We start from the raw sequence: 23,984 nt of genomic DNA, 5'->3' as shown, positions 1-23,984 counted from the left end.
CGTCGCCCGCAAAAGCCGGCGACGCCAATATTTGCACGGATTTGGTATCACATATACGGCGTAACCTAGAAGTTACGCCCGTATATTTCTGCCGTCGCCCGCAGTTTTTTGGGCCATAGGCAGGTATACCAAACCCGCGCAGTTTGGTATCCAATATGCAGCGTAAGGACTTACGTGGCGAAAATGGAGAAAACTTACTCCATTTTCACCTCGCCACAAAAAGCAGCCGTAAGAAGCCTTACGCTGACTATTGGAGCCCCGTAACTCCCTAAACTAACTAGAAAATAAACCTAACACCTAACGCATGCGCAATGTCTATCTCCCTGTCAACCGCGATCCCCCCCCCGAAATCCCTAATAAAGTTATTACCCCCTAAACCGCCGCTCCCGGACCCCGCCGCCATCTACATAAACTAACCCCCTACTGTGAGCCTCTAAAACCGCCGCCATCTACCTTATCTATCCCCTAATCTGACCCCTTACACCGCCGCCACCTATATAAAAATTATTAACCCCTAATGTAAGCCCCTTACACCGCCGCCATCTCTATTAAAATGATTAACCCCTAATTTAATCTACCTACCCCGCCGCCAGCTATATTATCTATATTAACCCTAAGTATATTATAGTTAATATAGGTATTACATTATATATATTAACTATATTAACCCTAATTATATTAGGGTTAATATAGTTACTATAGTATTTATATTAACTATATAAACTCTATCTAACCCTAACTAAATTTATATTAAATTAATCTAATTCATTTATAAACTAAAATATTCCTATTTAAATCTAAATACTTACCTATAAAATAAACCCTAAGATAGCTACAATATAATTAATAATTACATTGTAGCTATGTTAGGGTTAATATTTATTTTACAGGTAAATTGTTAATTATTTTAACTAGGTATAATAGATATTAAATAGTTATTAACTATTTAATATCTACCTAGTTAAAATAATTACCCAATTACCTGTAAAATAAATCCTAACCTAAGTTACAAATACACCTACACTATCAATAAATTTAATAAACTACTAACATCTATCTAAAAATACAATTAAATTAACTAAACTAAATTACAAAAAAAAACAAACACTAAATTACAAAAAATAAAAAAAAGATTACAAGATATTTAAGCTAATTACACCTATTCTAAGCCCCCTAATAAAATAATAAACCCCCAAAATAAAAAAAATTCCCTGCCCTATTCTAAATTCAACAAATTTCAAAGCTCTTTACCTTACCAGCCCTTAAAAGGGCCTTTTGTGGGGCATGCCCCAAAGAATTCAGCTCTTTTGCATACAACAAATACAATACCCCCCCCCCCCCATTACAACCCACCACCCACATACCCCTATTCTAAACCCACCCAAACCCCCCTTAAAAAAGCCTAACAGTACCCCCCTGAAGATCTCCCTACCTTGTCTTCACCACACCGGGCCGAACTCCTGATCCGATCCGGGCGATGTCTTCCTCCAAGCGGCAAAGAAGAATTCTTCCTCCGGCGATGTCTTCCTCCAAGCGGCAAAGAAGAATTCTTCCTCCGGGGACGTCTTCCTCCAAGCGGCAGCAAAGTCTTCATTCTTCCGGCGGCATCTTCAATCTTCTTTCTTCGCTCCGCCGCCGCGGAGCATCCATCCCGGCCGACTGCTGAACTTGGAATGAGGTACCTTTAAATGACGTCATCCAAGATGGCGTCCGCCGAATTCCGATTGGCTGATAGGATTCTATCAGCCAATCGGAATTAAGTTAAAAAAATCTGATTGGCTGATTGAATCAGCCAATCAGATTCAAGTTCAATCCGATTGGCTGATCCAATCAGCCAATCAGATTGAGCTCGCATTCTATTGGCTGTTCCGATCAGCCAATAGAATGCGAGCTCAATCTGATTGGCTGATAGATGTTAGTAGTTTATTAAATTTATTGATAGTGTAGGTGTATTTGTAACTTAGGTTAGGATTTATTTTACAGGTAATTGGGTAATTATTTTAACTAGGTAGATATTAAATAGTTAATAACTATTTAATATCTATTATACCTAGTTAAAATAATTAACAATTTACCTGTAAAATAAATATTAACCCTAACATAGCTACAATGTAATTATTAATTATATTGTAGCTATCTTAGGGTTTATTTTATAGGTAAGTATTTAGATTTAAATAGGAATATTTTAGTTTATAAATGAATTAGATTAATTTTATATAAATTTAGTTAGGGTTAGATAGAGTTAATATAGTTAATATAAATACTATAGTAACTATATTAACTATATTAACCCTAATATAATTAGGGTTAATATAGTTAATATATATAATGTAATACCTATATTAACTATAATATACTTAGGGTTAATATAGATAATATAGCTGGCGGCGGGGTAGGTAGATTAAATTAGGGGTTAATCATTTTAATAGAGATGGCGGCGGTGTAAGGGGCTTACATTAGGGGTTAATAATTTTAATATAGATGGCGGCGGTGTTAGGGGCTCACTTTAGGGGGTTATAGATATAATATAGCTGGCGGCGGGGTACGGGAGCGGCGGTTTAGGGGTTAATAACTTTATTAGGTTGCGGCAGGGTAAAGGAGCGGCGGTTTAGGGGTTAATAGCATTTTTATTGTTAGGCTAGTGAGGGGGGATAGCGGATAGAGGGTTAGACAGTGCGGGCTATGTTAGGGAGGCGTGTTAGACAGTGCGGGCTATGTTAGGGAGGCGTGTTAGACAGTGCGGGTGTTTTAAACTTTAGTCAGGTTTTATAGGCGCCGGCAGTTTCTAACGTGCCGCAAGTCACTGGCGACGCCAGAAATTTGTACTTACGCAGATTTCTGGACATCGCTGGTTTGTGAGACTTACGGCACGTTAGCATCTGACGGCGACCTATATGGGATGGCTCGAGTTGCGAGCTGAAACTGCGGGCGACGCCGGTTCCCTCGCTTGCGCCGCAAACTGCGATCGATATCGGATCGCGCCCCATGTATTGGTGGAAAGGGACAAACCCCCTCCCACAAGCAAATAACCAATTGCCCAGTACCCATCTTCTTAAAATACTGATATATTACATAAACCTTGTTTATTAATTTACATAAGGGATTTAACATGAGTTATAAGTCTGTTTGCATTTTTTAATAAAGCAGAACAGGGCTTTTTTATTTGCTGCACCAAAACGTGTGTGCAGCTAATATGTCTGGCATACAAAAATATCTAAGTATAAGTCACACCCATGAGTATCCAAAGAGAGGGGTCAGGTAAGTGCTCCCCCCCCCTGAAATCTTGCACTCAATTGAGTAACTCTTGATACCAAGGAGCAAATATTCATCAGCTTGCTCCCAGCAGTGCTTTAAAAAACAAATGAAATCAAGAGAATGAATTAGGAATTAGAGTGAAATACATTTGATAATAGAAGTGCATTTAAAACTCTCTTTAAACCGCTAGCTCTATCTCAGTCACGGAAATGTAATTGTGAGGTTCATGTGCCTGTAATAATTAACTTGCACAGAAAAAGTTATCTTTTAAGATTTCTATAATAAAAGTTTGGGTATGATCTGTACAATAAAATATGCAAGGAGGAAATATGCATATAAAGTAAATGGATATTTTTATTTATTTGTATAAGAAATTATATGAAATAAACATAAATGATTCAATTTGATATTAAAATATTAAGAATAAATGTAAAGCAGAAAAAATTGTCCGATCAGTATTATTGAAGTTTCATTTTGACATTTATGTCTCTTAAAGGCCATAGTAGACTTATCCCTGTTTACTAATGAAACTGAGTGAGTTGTCAGTATCAGCCAATGGGCATTCAATCTATTCTTAAAGGGACAGTAAATAAAGTAGATTTGCATAATCAACAAATGCATGATAACAAGACAATGCAATATCACTCCGTTATTTCTATTTCCACTCCCCCTTGTATCATATGACAGCAATCAGCCAATCACAAATGCATATATTCTGTGAAGTCTTGCACATGCTCAGTAGGAGCTGGGGACTGAAATGTGTAAATATAAAAGGACTGTGCACATTTTGTTAATGGAAGCAAATTGGAAAGTTGTTTAAAGTAGCATCATGAAAGTTTAATTTTAACTTGAGTGTCCTTTTAACCGTTCTATCTTAAAGGGGCTTTATAGTTACCATAAATTATTTCAGCAAATTAGTAACTTTTATATAGCACTTATCTTTAGCCTACTGCGGTATCCATAAATGATTTGCTGCTTGTGGCCAGACATATGGATGTAATTGTCTAATATCATTGTATATGACATCACTGCCACCAGCACTCAAGTATATGGCACTACTAATTTATGTTGTACAGAGCATTAAAGGGATATTAATTAGTAAAACAAAAATGTAATGCATAACAATGATCATAAAAGGGAAATAAAAGTCCAAAGAGAAAGTGTAATGTGGTAGAGTATTTTATAATTATTGCTTGTATATACGTTGCATCAGTGTTAACCTTTTAAAGCCGTTATGGCGTTTTATTCCATTCTAACCGCACTGGGCTTTAGCGCCGTTAGGACGGAATAAAACGTCCTAGCCGTTTGGCCGTCCTGAAGCCAACGGCGCTTCCTGGATCTGATCGCGGTCTGGAGGGCATGCCTAGCGTCATAGGGACGCCCCCTGACCCGATCCCATAACTGAAATCTCACGATCGCGGGATTTCAATTTGTCTACATTGGAACATTGTTCCGTTGTAGACAAATTGACCCTGTCACAAAAGGATTAAAAACATTGTTAAAGTGAATACAGGCAGTCCCTGGGTTACTGACATTCGACTTAAGTACAACTTGTACTTACAAACGGAGAAAATAGAGCTTTATCTGCAATCCTTCTTTCCAGGATAACCCAAAATACTCAAAATCCAATTGTCACAAGGAAAGTGATGTGAAATTTTCTGAACAGGGGCACAGATAGCAAAACAAACTTTTCCCTATGCTATCCAAAACTAAAACAATGTTTGGCTAAAGTTTAGCCTAAAAAAAGTGCCTGTTCCAACTGACATACAAATTCTTCAAGCTATCTTGTTCGTAACCTGGGGACTGCCTGTACACACATATGCCTTTCATCTCACCAGATGTGTTTAGTTAGTGGCCAATAGTGCATTGTTGCTCTGAAACTGACTTTAACTATGTATTTAAAAATCAACATTAAAATGTGCATGGGTGCATTTTATTTTAAATATAATTATTTTGCACTATAGTTCCATTAGTAAAAATGCTTCTAGCAAAAGTTATTACTTGTTTTCAGCACATAAGCATATATGCTGTAAGGGCTTGTGCACCAGTATTCAAACACCACACCTTCTCAGAGAGTCAGTAGCAGCTTGTATGACACAAATTTAGTCTTCACAGACGTTATACACACCACAGCCAGCTCTCTGAGCTTGAATACTCGTGCACAGTGCATGCGCAGCATATGTGCGTATGCCGCTGAAAAACATTAATAGCTTTTACTAGAAGCATTTCTTTCATGTAATTGGCAAGAGTCCATGAGCTAGTGACGTATGGGATATACATTCCTACCTACCAGGAGGGGCAAAGTTTCCCAAACCTCAAAATGCCTATAAATACACCCCCCACCATGCCCACAGTTCAGTTTTACAAACTTTGCCTCCTATGGAGCATGCTGAAGCCCGGTTTTCCTCTCAGAGTGCAGTGAATGACAGAGGGATGTGAAGAGAGTATTGCCTATTGAATACAATGGTCATCCTAACGGGGATCTATTTCATAGGTTCTCTGTTATCGGTCGTAGAGATTCTTCTCCTACCTCCCTTTTCAGATCAACGATATACTCTTATATACCATTACCTCTACTGTTACTGTTTCAGTACTGGTTTGGCTATCTGCTATATGTAGATGAGTGTCTTATTTTTATGACACTCTCAGCTATGGTTTGGCACTTTATATGTAAAGTACTAAATATATGTTTTATACTTATATTTGCCATGATTCAGGTTAATCAGTATATTTCCTTCTTACAGACTGTCAGTTTCATTTTTGGGAAATGCATATGAATAAAAAAATTGCAAAAAATGCTAGAATTTATTGCGGCATTTTTGGCGCAAGACTTTTTTGGCGCGAGAATTACGTTTGTTGACGTTAATGTCGTCATTTCCTGCGTCGTAGTTGACGCCGAGAGTTTTCACGTACTTGCATCATCTATGACGCTCGTGTTTGTTGCAGACGTTTTTAGCGCCAAAAAATTTGTCAATGTGTGCGTCATACTTGGCGCCAGTTTTTTTGACATTATTTAAGTCTTTGTTTCTTTTTGCTTCTGGTTTCCAGAGGCTTATTCTGTTTGCATTTTTACCCATTCCTGAAACTGTCATTTAAGGAATTTGATAATTTTGCTTTATATGTTGTTTTTTCTATTACATATTGCAAGATGTCTCAATCTGACCCTGTATCAGAATCTACTTCTGGAATGCTGCTGCCTGATGTCGGTTCTACCAAAGCTAAGTGCATTTGTTGTAAACTTGTGGTAACTGTTCCTCCGGCTGTAGTTTGTGTTAGTTGTCATGATAAACTTTCAAAAGCACACAATATTTCCATTAGTAGTAGTCCATTACCTGTTGTTGTTCCTTCAACATCTAATGTTCAGGATATTCCTGTTAATGTAAGAGAATTTGTTTCTAATTCTATTCAGAAGGCCCTGTCTGTTATAACACCTTCGAATAAATGTAAAAGGTCTTTTAAAACTTCTCATAAATTAGATACATTTTTAAATGACCGCCAGCATTCTGATTTATCTATCTCTGATGAGGATCTATCTGGTTCAGAAGATTCTGCCTCAGATATTGACACTGACAAATCTTCATATTCATTTAAGATGGAGTTTATTCGTTCTTTACTTAAAGAGGTGTTGATTGCATTAGATATGGAGGAGTCTAGTCCTCTTGATATTAAAACCAGTAAACATTTAAACTCAGTTTTTAAACCTCATGTAGTTATTCCAGAGGTTTTTCCAGTTCCTGATGCTATTTCAGATGTAATTTCTAGGGAATGGAATACTTTGGGTACTTCATTTACTCTTTCTTTAAGGTTTAAGAGACTGTACCCTTTGCTGACTGATAGATTGGAGTATTGGGAAAAAATCCCCAAAGTTGATGGGGCTATCTCTACTCTTGCTAAACGTACTACTATTCCTACGGCAGATAGTACTTCTTTTAAAGATCCTTTAGATAGGAAGCTTGAATCTTTTCTAAGGAAGGCTTATTTATGTTCAGGTCATCTTCTCAGGCCTGCTATTTCTTTGGCTGATGTTGCTGCGGCTTCAACTTTTTGGTTGGAAGCTTTAGCGCAACAAGTACCAGATCATAATGTGTATAGCATTGTTAAGCTTCTTCAACATGCTAATAATTTCATTTGTGATGCCATTTTGTATATCATTAGAATTGATGTCAGGTATATGTCTTTAGCTATTTTAGCTAGAAGAGCTTTATGGCTTAAATCTTGGAATGCAGATGTGATTTCTAAGTCAACGTTGCTATCTCTTTCTTTCCAAGGTAATAAATTATTTGGTTCTCAGTTGGATTCTATAATTTCAACTGTCACTGGGGGGAAGGGAGCTTTTTTGCCTCAGGATAAAAAATCTAAGGTTAAATTTAGGGCTGCTAACCGTTTTCGTTCCTTTCGTCAGAATAAGGAACAGAAGCCTGACCCTTCCCCTAAAGGAACGTCTTCCAATTGGAAGCCTTCTCCAGTCTGGAATAAATCCAAGCCTTTTAGAAAATCAAAACCAGCCCCCAAGTCCGCATGAAGGTGCGGCCCTCATTCCAGCACAGCTGGTAGGGGGCAGGCTACGATTTTTCGAAGATGTTTGGATCAATTCAGTCCAAAATCATTGGATTCAGAACATTGTTTCTCAAGGGTACAGAATAGTTTTCAAGATAAGACCGCCTGTGAGAAGGTTCTTTCTCTCACGCATTCCAGTGAACCCAGTAAAGGCTCAGGCTTTCCTGAAATGTGTTTCAGACCTGGAGTCATCTGGGGTAATTGTGCCAGTTCCTTATCGGGAATGGGGTCTGGGGTTTTATTCAAATCTGTTCATTGTACCAAAGAAAGAGAATTCTTTCAGACCAGTTCTGGATCTAAAAAATTTGAATCGTTATGTAAGAATACCAACATTCAAGATGGTGACTATAAGGACTATTCTGCCTTTTGTTCTGCAAGGGCATTATATGTCCACAATAGACTTACAGGATGCTTATCTTCATATTCCAATTGATCCAGATCACTATCAGTTCCTGAGATTCTCTTTTCTAGACAAGCATTACCAATTTGTTGCTCTTCCTTTTGGCCTAGCAACAGCTCCAAGGATCTTCTCAAAGGTTCTTGGTGCCCTTCTCTCTGTAATCAGAGAGCTGGGTATTGCGGTGTTTCCTTATTTGGACGATATCTTGGTACTTGCTCAGTCTTTACATTCTCCAGAATCTCACACAAATCAACTTGTGTTGTTTCTTCAAGAACATGGTTGGAGGATCAATTTACCAAAAAGTTCCTTGATTCCTCAGACAAGGGTAACCTTTTTAGGATTCCAAATAGATTCAGTATCCATGACTTTGTCTCTAACAGACAAAAGACCTCTGAAATTGGTTTCAGCTTGTCGGAACCTTCAGTCTCAATCATTCCCTTCAGTAGCTATGTGCATGGAAGTTTTAGGTCTCATGACTGCAGCATCGGACGCGATCCCCTTTGCTCGTTTTCACATGAGACCTCTTCAGCTTTGTATGCTGAACCTTTGGTGCAGGGATTATACAAAGATATCACAATTGATATCCTTAAATCCCAATACTCGACTATCTCTGACTTGGTGGTTAAATCACCACCGTTTAGTTCAAGGGGCCTCTTTTCTTCGTCCATCCTGGACTGTGATTTCAACAGATGCGAGTCTTTCAGGTTGGGGAGCTGTTTGGGGATCTCTGATAGTGCAGGGGGTTTGGAAATCTCAAGAGGCGAGATTAACAATCAATATTTTGGAACTCTGTGCGATTTTCAGAGCTCTTCAGTTCTGGCCTCTTCTGAAGAGAGAATTGTTTATTTGTTTTCAGACAGACAATGTCACAACCGTTGCGTATGTCAATCATCAAGGTGGCACTCACAGTCCTCAAGCTATGGAAGAAGTATCTCGGATACTTCCATGGGCGGAATCCAGCTCCTGTCTAATCTCTGCGGTTCATATCCCAGGTATAGACAATTGGGAAGTGGATTATCTCAGTCGCCAGACTTTACATCCGGGAGAATGGTCTCTTCACCCAGATGTTTCTTCAGATTGTTCAGATATGGGGGCTTCCAGAAATAGATCTGATGGCTTCTCATCTAAACAGGAAACTTCCCAGGTATCTGTCCAGATCCAGGGATCCTCAGGCGGAAGCAGTGGATGCGTTGTCACTTCCTTGTAATTATCAACCTGCTTATATCTTTCCCGCCTCTAGTTTTTCTTCCAAGAGTGATTTCCAAAATCATAACGTTCGTTTGTACTGCTGGTGGCTCCAGCATGGCCACACAGGTTTTGGTATGCGGATCTTGTTCGGATGTCCAGTTGCCAACCTTGGCCACTTCCGTTAAGGTCAGACCTTCTATCTCAAGGTTCGTTTTTCTATCAGGATCTCAAATCATTAAATTTGAAGGTATGGAGATTGAACGCTTAGTGCTTATTCATAGAGGTTTCTCTGACTCAATGATCAATACTATGTTGCAGGCTCATAAATCTGTGTCTAGAAAGATTTATTACCGAGTTTGGAAGACTTACATTTCATGGTGTTCCTCTCATAAGTTCACTTGGAATTCTTTTAGAATTCCTAGAATTTTACAGTTTCTTCAGGATGGTTTGGATAAGGGTTTGTCTGCAAGTTCCTTGAAGGACAAATCTCTGCTTTTTCTGTTCTGTTTCATAGAAAAATTGCTAATCTTCCTGACATTCGTTGTTTTGTACAGGCTTTGGTTTGTATCAAGCCTGTCATTAAGTCAATCTCTCCTCCTTGGAGTCTTAATTTGGTTTTGAGAGCTTCACAGGCTTCTCCGTTTGAGCCTATGCATTCTTTGGATATTAAGTTACTTTCTTGGAAAGTATTGTTTCTTTTGGCTATCTCTTCTGCTAGAAGAGTTTCTGAGTTATCTGCTCTTTCTTGTGAGTCTCCTTTTCTGATTTTTCATCAGGATAAGGCGGTTTTGCGGACTTCATTTAAATTTTTACCTAAGGTTGTGAATTCCAACAACATTAGTAGAGAAATTGTTGTCCCTTTGTTGTGTCCTAATCCTAAGAATTCTTTGGAAAAATCATTGCATTCTTTGGATGTGGTAAGAGCTTTGAAATATTATGTTGAAGCTACTAAAGATTTCAGAAAGACTTCTAGTTTATTTGTTATCTTTTCTGGTCCTAGGAAAGGTCAGAAAGCTTCTGCTATTTCTTTGGCTTCCTGGTTAAAGCTTTTGATTCATCATGCTTATGTGGAGTCGGGTAAATCCCCGCCTCAGAGGATTACAGCTCATTCTACTGGGTCAGTTTCTACTTCCTGGGCTTTTAAGAATGAAGCTTCTGTTGATCAGATTTGCAAAGCAGCAACTTGGTCTTCTTTGCATACTTTTACTAAATTCTACCATTTTGATGTTTTTTCTTCTTCAGAAGCAGTTTTTGGTAGAAAAGTTCTTCAGGCAGCTGTTTCATTTTGATTCTTCTGCTTACAATTTTAGTTTTTTTCTTTATAAGATTAAAACTTTTTGATTTGGGTTGTGGATTCTTTTTTCAGCATAATTGGCTGTCTTTATTTTTATCCATCCCTCTCTAGTGACTCTTGCGTGGAGTTCCACATCTTGGGTATTTGCTATCCCATACGTCACTAGCTCATGGACTCTTGTCAATTACATGAAAGAAAACATAATTTATGTAAGAACTTGCCTGATAAATTAATTTCTTTCATATTGGCAAGAGTCCATGAGGCCCACCCTTTTTGTGGTGGTTATGATTTTTTTGTATAAAGCACAATTATTCCAATTCCTTGTTGATGCTTTCGCTTCCTTTCTTATCACCCCACTTCTTGGCTATTCGTTAAACTGAATTGTGGGTGTGGTGGGGGGGGGTGTATTTATAGGCATTTTGAGGTTTGGGAAACTTTGCCGCTCCTGGTAGGTAGGAATGTATATCCCATACGTCACTAGCTCATAGACGCTTGCCAATATGAAAGAAATGAATTTATCAGGTAAGTTCTTACATAAATTATGTTTTTGGCTGATGAAAGTATATAGCAATACTCATTCTATTAAAAGTTTTAGTCTCCATAAATTACTGGGTGCTAATATGCTGAAACTTAGTTTTTTTAAATCTTATCTCCTCTGCGGAGGCCAGTTAGGAACATATATAAATGAGGTGCTAGTGTCAGCAAACAATGGCTGTGTGGAATTAAAGGGACACTCAAGTCAAAATGAAACATTCATGAATCAGACAGAGCAGCAATTTTAAGCAAATTTCCAATTTTCTTCCATTAACAAAATATGCACAATCTTTTTATGTTTACACTTTTTAGTCACCAGCTCCTACTGAGCATGTGCAAGAATTAAAAGTATATACACTTATATATGCATTTGTGATTGGCTGATGGCTGTCACATGATACTTTCTGGGAGTTTAGACTTAGGGGTCGATTTATCAAAGGCTTTCGCCAGCCTTCGACCCCCTACGACTGCAAGTTCTCACAAGAGAACCTGCAGTCCGTATTTGGTCATCAGACCGCTGCTTCACTAACCTTTCGCCAGCTCTTAGGTGGCAAATTTCAATCTCCCCGGTCTCGTCCGCCCAGGAGATTGACAGCTCCTGCCTGCGTGTGATTGGCTGTGCGTGAGCAGGGGTGCAATCCTGAAAAAAATAGCGCTTGTGTGCAATCCTGAATTCCGGTAGCGGAATTCAGCCCACCAGAGGCGAGCTGCGGTGGATAGGGGAGCGTATGTGCGCCGCTGTCCGCCGCAGCTTCATAAATCGACCCCTAAGTGCTATTAAGTTGTCTTCTTATCAAGAATTTGTTGATTATGCAAGTGTACTTTATTTACTGGTCCTTTAAGCATTGCTAAGCTTGTGAAGTTGTAGTCAGCACTTCCAATTCTCTTAACCTTAGAGAACCCTCAATTTCCGGAGTATAGGAAATCAGGGCAAAAGAAATAAAAATATAAAGTTTTTTGCTTCTAATCATAAACATTTTATTTTATACAACCTTCATTTTTTTAATGCTCCTTTAAGATGAAAGGAACACTAAAGTCAAATAAAACTTTCATGATTCAGATAGAGCTCAGAATAATAAACTACTTTTCAATTCACTTCCATAATCAAAATATGCACAATCTTGTTATATGCACACTTTCTGAGGCACCAGCTGCTACTGAGCATGTTAAAAAATTCACATTATATAGATAAATGAATTTTGTGATTGGCTGATGGCTGTCACATGATGTTGGGGAAGGAAAATTAAACTAACTGGGGGAAAAAAAATCTACTACTCGTTTGAAATTCAAACTAAGAGGGCGATTTATCAAGCTGGGGCAGACAGGGGTGCATATCTGCGCCCCTGTCCGCCGCAGCTTGCCTCTGGTGGGCTGAATTCCCCTGGAGTAATTCAGCATTGCACACAAGCGCTATTTTGCACTCTCGTGCAATTCCGCCCCCTGCCCATGGACGGGCAGGAACTGCCAATCTCCCTGGTCGGACAAGACCGGGGAAACTGAATTTCGCCACCTTAGAGGTGGCGAATAGGTTAGGAACAGCAGCGGTCTGATGACCACTGCTTGTTAAATACAACATGCAGGTTCTCTTGAGAGAACCTGCAGCCGTAGTGGGTCGAAAGGCTTGCAAAGCCTTTGATAAATCAACCCCTAAGTGCTATTGTGTTATATACATATGATGCTCTGTAATATGTGTTTGCCAGGCTCCACCAATACCTTAAACAGAGATAATAAAAGGTCTATACTGTATTTTCAAAACTACAAGTACAATAAAATAAAAAAGAAACTAAAGAGCCAAACTATTTCCTAATAACACTGTTGATGCCAATAAGCAGCCAATCAGCATCTAGTTTCCAGTAGTGCATTACTGCTACTAAGCCTACTTAGATATGCTTTTCAATAAAGGATACAAAGAGAGCAAAGGAAATTTAATAATAGAAAAAAGTCTTTAAAAATTGTATGCTCTCTTTAAACCATGGAATTTTTATTTTGAGTTTTATATCCATGTAAATATTAGTTTAAAGGGATTTGAAACCCAAAAATGTTTCTTTCATGGTTTAGATAGAGCATGTGATTGTGAACAACTTTCTAATTTACTTCTATTATCAATTTTTCTTCGTTCTCTCGTTATATTTTGTTGAAAAGCAGGGAACGTAAGCTTAAGAGCCGGCCCATTTCTGGAGCACTATATGGCAGCAGTTTTGCAAAAATGTGATCCATTTGCAAGAGCACTATATGGCAGCACTATTTCCTGCTAAATAGTGCTCTAGAGGCCTGCCTAAGTATCTCTTCAACAAAGAATATCATAGGAATGAAGCACATTTGATAAAGTCAATTGGAAACTTTTTTTAAATAGTTTGATCTGTCTGAATCAAAGAAAAATGTTTTGGTTTTCATATCCATATAAACATAAAAACACAGCAAATGATAGTCAAGAGTGTTGCTAGAAAAAAAAAACCTGCATTCTTACCTATTTTCTAGAGAATTAGGGCCCTTTTATTTAGTTCCCTGCAGCACTATAGGGGCTGCCAGTGACACAGAATCTAATCTCATACATTATTCAGAAAACTTTTAGAGAAAAAAAAGATTCATTTAGAAATATGTGTTTGGAATTTAGTGACTCCTGTTGGATTCACACAGCGTATCCCCTTACAGTCCTTTGATAACCGTTTCCTTTAACAAATTCTAATTGCGCAGATTTATCTCTTCCAAACCATATGAAATCTTTTCTTGCATCAAAAGACAATTTTCAGATCATCTCTTCAGCAATGGAGAAGCTGATTCCAGCGGATGGCTTGACGGAGCTATATCTGTCACAGTTCTGCTTTAGCACTATCTATCAGTAAAGAAGATTTTTCGAGAGCGGAATAAGGTCTACCAGGGCCCACTGTAGTGTAAATTCTGCAGTGTTATGTCTTCTGTACTGGCCATATGGTTACAATGGTATTATATCCTGCTGGGGAAATTCATTGCCAGTTACATCTTACAGTATTGAGGTTTTAAGCTACAAAAAAATAAATAGGCAGCTGTTTGTATCTTCTGATAGAATTACTGTTCCTGCTTCCAGTGCTGGATCTGCAAGGATCTAAGATAGAAATCTGCCTTCCAAAGACAGTTACTACCTTTTTCTGAGGCTGGAAAATATGAATGAATTCAGGTCACATGTTTGCTTATATTATTAATGCTTGGAGCAAGAGAGGTGTGCTGTTTCTTTCTTGCAAAGCGCAATGCAATTTAGTCTAGAAAGGAATTGTTTCTATTGATTTGTAACATTTTATCTTGTATATTAATGATTTAATTCATGTTTAAAAGATATTCAACTTTTTATATTTTTATATGAATAGTATATAGCAGCTATCAAGTACTGAACAGCAAAAGGTCTGTTTTAAATGCGTTTTAAACTTGCACTTTATTAGCAATACCACAAACAGGATCATTTTGTAGATTTGCAAATAATAGGTAACTATAACATGGGCATCCGGGGGGGAGCAAAGGGGGCATCTGCCCCTTCTGGCTTTTCAAACTGCAGGGGGGGAAAAAGACAATTAAATGTCCGGTTTGTTATTTTTTTTCTTCTTTTGATTACTCTGTATGTAGCTACATTTTAGAGGAAAGAAGCACAGTATTCTGGGAGTTACATAGCATTCTGACCTTTTTTAGTTCACTATTTCCCTCTCAGTATTGTGCCACTGCAGTTCTGGACTCTAATTCCCAGCATGTATTGTACAGAGGTGAGGAGTTAGCTTCCTGGAAGGCAGAAAGTCCACTTCCACCATCTTTTTAATAGCAGCAAAGAATAAGGTTACACTAACACACTTTCTAAAAAACAGCGCTAACAGTACCCTGAATAAATTTTATTAAAAACCAATATCAATTGCCACTATCTTTATTAAAAGTTCAATACATAATCTTTATTGAACGATAGCCTTTTACTGCAAATGCTTGATCACAATTAATGAGATAGACACCCCCACATAAAAATTATGTATGTATATTGTTGGGTTTTGTAATATAAGTCTGTGTTACCTTAATGTCTCAGGGAGTATGGTAGAAAATTCTTTTCGATCTGCGGAAACTTCTTTTTGTTCCTCTTCGTTCTCCTCTCCTCTGTGGTCTTGTAAGTGTGGCGCTGCTGCTCGATTCACTGAACACTAAGGAGTGTATCAGACTGGAAAAGAACTGCAAACACAAAAGAAGAGAGAGCGCAGCCACGACTCACGGTAAAAGTTTTTAATATATCCTTACTTCGCAAACAAACATATTGCACTTACAAACGTTTCAATAAAAACAGGCGTCTCTTGGTTTACTTTAATCGTCCGTTACTGTGGTATGGTTGATCTGTCCTTTTTCGCTGTATGCGTTCACTCTTTGGCGTCCCTCGAGTTACGCTCCTTCCAATTGCTTTTTTATTTGTAGCGGTGCTTTTTTGACTAACTTTTCTGTGCCGTCTACGCGTTTCTTCCGTCTTCTGCGGACTTTCTCAAGACTCTTTGGCAGTGTATGAAATGTTCGCGGGGATCCACGATTTAAAAGTCCGTTACTCCTCCCCTCTCCAATGACGTGGCCCAATTGGCTCTTTAGAAATTTCTACGCCCACTTGCACAGTTCATCGGGCAATTGTGTGAAAGAAAGGTAACAATGTTATTTCGTACATGTCATCTCCTTACATTTACCTCACGCATATAACGCGCTACAGTGTACCTTTTACATATAAGTTAAAAATAAACCATAAAACATATCTAGATAAATGGCATACGTATGAAACACTTCTACAACCTAATGTTCTACATTAGTGTCTACATTAAACCTATTTAAAACTATTTTAAACTATTAAAAACAGCAGCATGAAATTCCCTAATAATTTACCTATGTACCTATGTACCTATACTCGATGTTTGAATATTTAAAATCTAATGTATAAACCCTAGCTCTCATATCGGTTCTACTTATGTGCAGCTTCTATTCTTGAAAAGGTTACTTGATCTATCTTATAACATAAAGGCTTGAAGATCCAAGTCAATATTTAACCCCTTTGGAGCCAGACTTTCTAATATGTGAATCCATTTCGTTTCCTTCTTTCTTAATATAGTTAATCTTTGATGTGGATTCGAATTTATGGGAACTATTTCTAAAATGCTAATCTTTAGACTGGTGGGATCTTGTCTGTGGTGGGTTCTAAAGTGTTCAGATACACTGTGGGTTTTTAACCCCATCTCAATGTTGTTTATGTGTTCGTAACACCTCCTTTTTATTTTTCTCTTTGTTCTCCCTACATAGATCACCCCACATTTACAGGTGAGACCATAAACTACATATGTAGATTGACAGGAACCTCGTGAGGTAATCGGTATAGTTTTGGTATGGTTCCAATTATCTATGGAATCTCTATTCCAGATAATGGGGCACATGCAACAATTCTTTCTACCACACCTATATGTCCCAGGTTTTTGTACAACCCACTGATTTAGGGTGCCAGAGTTCCTTATATTGCCCCCTATCGGGCCTTTTAGTTTTGACGGTGCTAGAATATTTTTCAAATTTCTGTTCTTTTTGAAGACTACATTGGGTTTATCCTCTATAGCTTCTTTCAACCAAGGATCTGCCTTTAATATTCCCCAATGTTTCTGTAGTGTCTTTTTAATAAATCCAGCACCCTCGTTATATGTCGTGATGAATCTTACTTTCTTATTCAGGTCATTTTGATCTGGTTCTTTTTCCCTTTTGGGGAATAATAATTCCTCCCTTGTACACTTCTCGTTATGTTTCCTAGCTGCTCTAATGCTATCTCTTCCGTAATCTTTTTCAATAAATTTCTTTTCTAAGATATCTGCTTCATGGTTATAATCCTCTAATTCAGTGCAGTTCCTGCGGATTCTGCGGAACTGTCCATTTGGGATGTTCTGCTTCCAGGAATTCTTATGCCCACTATTGGCATTTAGAAAGCCATTACTGTCCATTGGCTTTCTATAATTCCTGACTTTAATAGATTTTGACACTTGATCAACAAAAAATTCAACATCTAGGAACTCAATTTTTTCCTTCGACATTTTACTTGTAAACATTAGGTTGTATTGATTGTTGTTCATGTGTTTCACAAAATCTTGTGCAATTAGACTTTCTCCTCTCCAAATAATAATTATATCGTCGATATATCTCAGATATTGAATTATATTGTCTGAGTAGGGGTTATTAGTCCATACCATGGACTCTTCAAACTGCGACATATACATGTTCGCATATGATGGAGCCATTGGGGTACCCATAGCGGTCCCTTGGATTTGTTTGTAAAATGAATTATTGAAACTGAAATAATTATTGCAAAGTATAAATCTAATACTGTCTTCTAAGAATTTTAGATGTTCCTTTATTATTCCACTACTTGACCCTGCCTGCTTGAAGGCTTCAATGCCCTTTTCGTGGGGGATGTTCGTGTACAATGAAGTAACATCGCACGTAATCCACAAATGGTCGTCCTCCCACTTTTTACCTTCTAATGCTATTATAATGTCAGGTGTATCTTTGATAAAAGACTTAATTTTCTTGACCATCGGCTGCATAAAATGATCTATATAAGTAGACAAATTGCTGGAAATAGAATCTATGCCTGAAATTATGGGGCGCCCGGGTGGGTTTCTTGGGTCTTTATGTATTTTGGGGATATGATAGAAAATGGGGATTTTTGGATGTGGGTTGTAAATGTAGTTAAATTCATCATTGTTGAGAATTCCTACTTTCTTTGCCTCTATTAGGATCCCAAACAACACTTTGTTAAATTCTATTGTAGGGTCCTTGTCCAGCTTTACATATGTGTCAGTGTCCCGTAACAATCGATATGCCTCATTAACATAATCCTCCTTATTCTGCACTATAATCCCTCCCCCTTTGTCAGCCTGTTTTATAACTAATTGATGATTCTGTCTTAATTTATTTAACGACTGTCTTTCTTCCTTTTGCAAATTGTCTTTAAATTTAAATTTTTTGTTATGGTTGCCAGACTCAAAATATTTATTTAATTCCTCTGTAAGGAGTGAGTTAAATACCGGAATATATTCTCCCTGTGTATGAACAGGGTTAAAAGATGAAGGCCTCTTAAACTTACTATGTACAATTCCTGGTTGATCTTCATGTAAACTGAGGTTCATTAGCTCTTGTGTGTTGTCATTCTGACTATCTACTTCACTTTCATTTGTATCGAGTTGTTTCAGCGTTTTTAGTGCCTCTAGGTCCTCTTTGCTCCAAGTATTTGTGTTTCCGTTTTCCATTTCTACCACCTTATAGTGATTCACATTTTTTGCATAATATCTCTTTAAGTTTAATTTCCGTATAAATTTCTGTAAGTCGATATACATTTCAAACTTATTTGGTAGTTTTTTAGGTGCAAACTTCAATCCTTTATTTAGCAAAAGTATATCTGAATTACTTAAATTTACATCCGAAAGATTAATAATATTTTCTTTAGCTTTTCTGATTAGTTCTTCTTTTCTCTCTGTTTCTTTGGCTCGTTGGCCCCCTCTCTTTCCTCGTTTAGTTCCCAGTCTTTTCCCTCTGGGAACTGGGAACTAAACGAGGAAAGAGAGGGGGCCAACGAGCCAAAGAAACAGAGAGAAAAGAAGAACTAATCAGAAAAGCTAAAGAAAATATTATTAATCTTTCGGATGTAAATTTAAGTAATTCAGATATACTTTTGCTAAATAAAGGATTGAAGTTTGCACCTAAAAAACTACCAAATAAGTTTGAAATGTATATCGACTTACAGAAATTTATACGGAAATTAAACTTAAAGAGATATTATGCAAAAAATGTGAATCACTATAAGGTGGTAGAAATGGAAAACGGAAACACAAATACTTGGAGCAAAGAGGACCTAGAGGCACTAAAAACGCTGAAACAACTCGATACAAATGAAAGTGAAGTAGATAGTCAGAATGACAACACACAAGAGCTAATGAACCTCAGTTTACATGAAGATCAACCAGGAATTGTACATAGTAAGTTTAAGAGGCCTTCATCTTTTAACCCTGTTCATACACAGGGAGAATATATTCCGGTATTTAACTCACTCCTTACAGAGGAATTAAATAAATATTTTGAGTCTGGCAACCATAACAAAAAATTTAAATTTAAAGACAATTTGCAAAAGGAAGAAAGACAGTCGTTAAATAAATTAAGACAGAATCATCAATTAGTTATAAAACAGGCTGACAAAGGGGGAGGGATTATAGTGCAGAATAAGGAGGATTATGTTAATGAGGCATATCGATTGTTACGGGACACTGACACATATGTAAAGCTGGACAAGGACCCTACAATAGAATTTAACAAAGTGTTGTTTGGGATCCTAATAGAGGCAAAGAAAGTAGGAATTCTCAACAATGATGAATTTAACTACATTTACAACCCACATCCAAAAATCCCCATTTTCTATCATATCCCCAAAATACATAAAGACCCAAGAAACCCACCCGGGCGCCCCATAATTTCAGGCATAGATTCTATTTCCAGCAATTTGTCTACTTATATAGATCATTTTATGCAGCCGATGGTCAAGAAAATTAAGTCTTTTATCAAAGATACACCTGACATTATAATAGCATTAGAAGGTAAAAAGTGGGAGGACGACCATTTGTGGATTACGTGCGATGTTACTTCATTGTACACGAACATCCCCCACGAAAAGGGCATTGAAGCCTTCAAGCAGGCAGGGTCAAGTAGTGGAATAATAAAGGAACATCTAAAATTCTTAGAAGACAGTATTAGATTTATACTTTGCAATAATTATTTCAGTTTCAATAATTCATTTTACAAACAAATCCAAGGGACCGCTATGGGTACCCCAATGGCTCCATCATATGCGAACATGTATATGTCGCAGTTTGAAGAGTCCATGGTATGGACTAATAACCCCTACTCAGACAATATAATTCAATATCTGAGATATATCGACGATATAATTATTATTTGGAGAGGAGAAAGTCTAATTGCACAAGATTTTGTGAAACACATGAACAACAATCAATACAACCTAATGTTTACAAGTAAAATGTCGAAGGAAAAAATTGAGTTCCTAGATGTTGAATTTTTTGTTGATCAAGTGTCAAAATCTATTAAAGTCAGGAATTATAGAAAGCCAATGGACAGTAATGGCTTTCTAAATGCCAATAGTGGGCATAAGAATTCCTGGAAGCAGAACATCCCAAATGGACAGTTCCGCAGAATCCGCAGGAACTGCACTGAATTAGAGGATTATAACCATGAAGCAGATATCTTAGAAAAGAAATTTATTGAAAAAGATTACGGAAGAGATAGCATTAGAGCAGCTAGGAAACATAACGAGAAGTGTACAAGGGAGGAATTATTATTCCCCAAAAGGGAAAAAGAACCAGATCAAAATGACCTGAATAAGAAAGTAAGATTCATCACGACATATAACGAGGGTGCTGGATTTATTAAAAAGACACTACAGAAACATTGGGGAATATTAAAGGCAGATCCTTGGTTGAAAGAAGCTATAGAGGATAAACCCAATGTAGTCTTCAAAAAGAACAGAAATTTGAAAAATATTCTAGCACCGTCAAAACTAAAAGGCCCGATAGGGGGCAATATAAGGAACTCTGGCACCCTAAATCAGTGGGTTGTACAAAAACCTGGGACATATAGGTGTGGTAGAAAGAATTGTTGCATGTGCCCCATTATCTGGAATAGAGATTCCATAGATAATTGGAACCATACCAAAACTATACCGATTACCTCACGAGGTTCCTGTCAATCTACATATGTAGTTTATGGTCTCACCTGTAAATGTGGGGTGATCTATGTAGGGAGAACAAAGAGAAAAATAAAAAGGAGGTGTTACGAACACATAAACAACATTGAGATGGGGTTAAAAACCCACAGTGTATCTGAACACTTTAGAACCCACCACAGACAAGATCCCACCAGTCTAAAGATTAGCATTTTAGAAATAGTTCCCATAGATTCGAATCCACATCAAAGATTAACTATATTAAGAAAGAAGGAAACGAAATGGATTCACATATTAGAAAGTCTGGCTCCAAAGGGGTTAAATATTGACTTGGATCTTCAAGCCTTTATGTTATAAGATAGATCAAGTAACCTTTTCAAGAATAGAAGCTGCACATAAGTAGAACCGATATGAGAGCTAGGGTTTATACATTAGATTTTAAATATTCAAACATCGAGTATAGGTACATAGGTACATAGGTAAATTATTAGGGAATTTCATGCTGCTGTTTTTAATAGTTTAAAATAGTTTTAAATAGGTTTAATGTAGACACTAATGTAGAACATTAGGTTGTAGAAGTGTTTCATACGTATGCCATTTATCTAGATATGTTTTATGGTTTATTTTTAACTTATATGTAAAAGGTACACTGTAGCGCGTTATATGCGTGAGGTAAATGTAAGGAGATGACATGTACGAAATAACATTGTTACCTTTCTTTCACACAATTGCCCGATGAACTGTGCAAGTGGGCGTAGAAATTTCTAAAGAGCCAATTGGGCCACGTCATTGGAGAGGGGAGGAGTAACGGACTTTTAAATCGTGGATCCCCGCGAACATTTCATACACTGCCAAAGAGTCTTGAGAAAGTCCGCAGAAGACGGAAGAAACGCGTAGACGGCACAGAAAAGTTAGTCAAAAAAGCACCGCTACAAATAAAAAAGCAATTGGAAGGAGCGTAACTCGAGGGACGCCAAAGAGTGAACGCATACAGCGAAAAAGGACAGATCAACCATACCACAGTAACGGACGATTAAAGTAAACCAAGAGACGCCTGTTTTTATTGAAACGTTTGTAAGTGCAATATGTTTGTTTGCGAAGTAAGGATATATTAAAAACTTTTACCGTGAGTCGTGGCTGCGCTCTCTCTTCTTTTGTGTTTAAAGAATAAGGTAATCTCATTTTTGGCAATGTACTCTGAGTAAACATTTCCTGTGCAGAGTACAATAACACAAATAGAGTAATGTTTATTTTATATACTTTATGTAATGTACTGCTAGTGGTTTTAGACTTTATATGTTTAGGTTAACTTATGTTGGTTCTTTTGTGTTTCGTTTTGATTGTGTTTTTCTTCTTTATAACTGTATAATGCAGCAGATCAAATAAAGCACTAAATAATAAATAAAACGATACGCTCCTACTTTAATTTTTAAGTTAGGAGTCTGGATAAAGACATTAATTTTATTACACCAAAATGTGTAAAAGTGTATTACAGTTTACAGCTTACACAGTGCACCAATGCTGACTGGTCCTAACACTACAGTCCTTTGTCTTTATGGGCTGAATCATTCCTGCTTTTTCTCTTTATAACAGAATAAAACTCCTTAGCTTTATATACAACTTCATTACACTGTCATGAGTACACCTGAGCTTGGATGGGGTGCTTTAACCAATGGAAGATAGTCAAAATCCATTAAAAAAAATGCAAATTAAAGCAAGTTAAAGCAGCCCACCCAAGCTCAGGTGTACTCATGACAGTGTAATGAAGTTGCATATAGGAGTCTTATTATATTATAAAAAAAAAAAAGCAGGAATGATTCAGCCCATAAACACAAAATATTGTAGTTTTTTTTAATGTTAGGTTTTATTATTTTTGGTAATGTAGGTTTTTTATTTTGATATTTTTAATTTTTTTTTAAACAAGTAATGTTAGGGTTTTTTGTAGCTTAAACTTAGGCTTTATTTTTTTTCACAGGTAAGTTTTCATTTATTTTAAGGTAGTTAGTATATTGTAACTTTAAATTAAAGTTAGGGGGTGTTAGGTTTAGGGGTTAATAGTTTAATTTAGGTAGTCGCAATGTGGGGGGATAGCGGTTTAGGGGTTAATAGGTTTATTTAGTGTTATCGATGTGGGGGTACAGTGATTTAGAGGTTAATAGGTTTATTTAGTGTTAGCGATGTGGGGGGATGGCGGCTGTTTAGAGGTAAATAGCTTTATTTAGTGTTGGCGATGTGGGGGGACGGTGGTTTAGAGGTTAATAGCTTTATTTAGTGTTGGCGATGTGGGGGGACAGCAGTTTAGAGGTTAATAGCGTTTTTTGCTGTTGTCGATGTGGGGGGGGCGGCGGTTTAGAGGTTATTAGACTAGAGGCTCATGTTAGGGGTTTTTGTAACACTTTCTTTTCTCCATAGAATTCAATGGGGAATGAGAAAATGCGGTATTGATTTTGCAATCGCAGGTGTTAGGTTTTTTTCCTACATTTTTTCTTCATTGATCTCTATGGGGGAATATGTGCACGAGAACCCCAAACGCGTGCAAAACTTGGATTTTGTACGGTATGCGGCTTACCACACAACAAAAGAAAGTTTTATGGTGACTTGTAATGGTGGCACTATGGAAATAGCGGTTCGGGCCCATTTTGCGCAGTGTGTACGCAACGGGTTTACTGCACAACTTGTGATCTAGGTGTAAATGACTAAAGGTATAAATGACTAAATGAAAGTTATGGTTTATTTGAAGCTGCCACTGAATTTTGTTATTGAAATTATAGTTCTTATGGTCCCTTCTGTCAAATTTTGTTGACTGTTGATACCAGGGATGTGAAGGCCATATATTAGCAATGTAGCCTTCATGTGTTAGCTGTTGTTGACATGTGACATTGCCTATCATATGGACATACAGTAGATACATACTTGTAGCCTTATGTTACCAGCTTTTATCCATCCAATATATTGACAAATACATGCAGATTAACATTGTTCTCTGGTTACGCAAATAAAAGATACTAAATTTCCCC

This window comes from Bombina bombina, chromosome 6 (genome assembly GCF_027579735.1).
Source record: "Bombina bombina isolate aBomBom1 chromosome 6, aBomBom1.pri, whole genome shotgun sequence".
NCBI classification, from domain to species: domain Eukaryota; kingdom Metazoa; phylum Chordata; class Amphibia; order Anura; family Bombinatoridae; genus Bombina; species Bombina bombina.
Note: the sequence above shows the minus strand (reverse complement) of the source record.